At 38.5% G+C, this 2,314-nt stretch overlaps 1 pseudogene; it reads left to right on the top strand.

The window, feature by feature from the left end:
• The first annotated feature begins 242 nt into the window (after positions 1–242).
• LOC118008771 lies at positions 243–931 on the top strand (annotated as a pseudogene).
• The last annotated feature ends 1,383 nt before the right edge of the window (positions 932–2,314 follow it).

Raw genomic sequence — 2,314 nt, 5'->3', positions numbered from 1 at the left:
GAAAGATCAATTCCATATTTTATATTACAAACAAAAACAGTTTTAGTTTTTTTGAATCCCTTATCCAGAAATACTTGAAAAGGAAGACAGATAGAAATTATTTATTTTTACTATTTCGAGGGTGTTTTTGAATGAGATTAACGTTCTGCAGCCGGCCTTCCGGGGCTGGGCCGTGGAGCAGAAAGAGCGCACAGCCAGGCCGGAGCCCCCTGTAGGCTCTGTCTGGGCCTCTCCTTTGGGCCATGGGGTCCTTGGTGAGGTTGCTGAGCGCAGTGATCATGGGGGTACGATGTTGTCCTGTATCAGCAACCACTTTGCACTGAAGCACCTCTCCAGCGGGACCTGCTCCAAGACAACATGCTTCGAGGCACAGAAACTGGTGTGTTAGCCAAGATTTTCACTGACCAAGGGAAGCTCATCCCAGATGATGTCATGACTCAACTGGCCCTTCGTGAGCTGAAAAACCTTACCCACTATAGCTGGCTATTAGATGGTTTTCCAAGGACACCTCCACAGGCAAAGCCCTGGATGGAGCCTATCAAATAGACACAGTAATTAATCTGAAAGTGCCTTTTGAAGTTATTAAGCAACGTCTTACTACTTGCTGGGTTCATCCAGCCAGTGGCCAAGTCGACAACATGGAATTCAACCCTCCCAAAACTGTGGGCATCGATGGCCTGACTGGAGAGCCTCTCATTCAGTGTGAGGATGATAAGCTGGAGACAGTTGTCAAGAGACTGAAGGCTTATGAAATCCAAACAGGGTCAGTCCTGGAATATTACCAGAAAAATGTGGTGTTGGGATGTTGGAACCATTCTCCTGAACAGAAACTGACAAGATCTGACCCTATGTCTATGCTTTCCTATGAACAAAAGTTCCACAAATAAACCAGAAAGCATCAGTTACTCTGAGGAAAAATGCATATAACTAGTAAGATAAGCAGAGGCTCCTCATCTCTGCATTTAGAAGTTCCTTGTCCTGAGAATTGCATGTATGAATTCTTTGAAGATTATTAGTTTCACTTCTACTGATTTTATTCTGGAAATTAAGGATGTGCCAAATAAGTCAGATACTAAGATTCATCTTTTCATCTAGTGTGTTTTATCCAGTTATCTTCTATATGTGTGCAAATCAAAAACATCAGGTATGTCATAACTTTTGAAAAATCTTCCAAAGCCTAATTAAAAGAGCAGTTGGTTGTAATATAACTTTTGTTTGGAAGAGTAAATGGTTGATAAAAATGTTCTTATTTTTCTGGAAAAGTTAAAAAACTTCCATGACATTTGGGAAAGTATCTCACCAGAGAAATCTGCCTATCCTGATGCCAAAAAACTGGCATCTTTAGCGCTGTGGTACATGGTTTTGTGAGACACCATGTCTATCAAATTTAAGAAAAAAAGCAAGGGATATGCGGATTAGTTTCAGGATGCAAATTCACTGCTGCTTTTACACTAAGAAACTTACAAGCTTAGCCATATATGCTATATTTATTTTGTTATTAAACATACCTTCAGTTTACTCAGAGGTTTCAGTCTGCTATAAAATTGTACTAAATTAGCATATAGGAAAATATTACTTTCCTATGACATATTTTCTTTTGAGAATACATGTGCATTGAGGAAAATGATTTATGTTAGAAATTGGCTTTAGAGGTTCTTGCAAAAGCACCGAAGTCGAGTTTTCAATGGAAAATGTAATTACAGTCTTATGTTTTCAGATGTTACTCAGGTTAAGAAATATGTGCTTTAGTATCTGCTTGCCAATTTCTCTTTTTGATCACTATGGATGATCTGCCTTGATGAGAAACAAATTAAAGTACAAAAAGAAAAGAAAAGAAAACCCATGGCCCTAAGTAAAGCAAGCATACTTTGTCCTTAGGAAATAGAAATAGATCAGGTATGCCTGGGGAAAATTCCCTACATACAAAGCAATTATAATTAATAAACAGGTGTAGCAATTAGAAGGATTTACATGACAGGTTAAAAAAGACCAAGAAAGTAATTGAGTTTGCTGAAGGAATTCTTTATTTCTAATCAAAGAAGTTGACAGCTGCTAGCTTTCACTGCCCTTCTATCATCTGGCAGGAAAAGAACTCTGCCTGTGTGTATAAGTTGAGTAGCCAATTAAAAATGAAGATGATTTGACTTCTTAGTGGGGCAACAAGGATACATACTTATGTCCTGTGACCTAGTAGGAAGAATGAGGCAATGAGAGGTTGAGGAGAAACACAACTACATCTTCAATGGCATATTTACTCTCACTTTACTTGGTGCTAAATCAAATGAAACAAGTCCTTGTACAAGCTGTTATTAAC

Source organism: Mirounga leonina, unplaced genomic scaffold (genome assembly GCF_011800145.1).
Source record: "Mirounga leonina isolate KUSES-001 unplaced genomic scaffold, KU_Mleo_1.0 Mir_101609, whole genome shotgun sequence".
In the NCBI taxonomy this organism is placed as follows: Eukaryota; Metazoa; Chordata; class Mammalia; order Carnivora; family Phocidae; genus Mirounga; species Mirounga leonina.
This window is presented reverse-complemented; position numbering and strand designations above follow the sequence as displayed.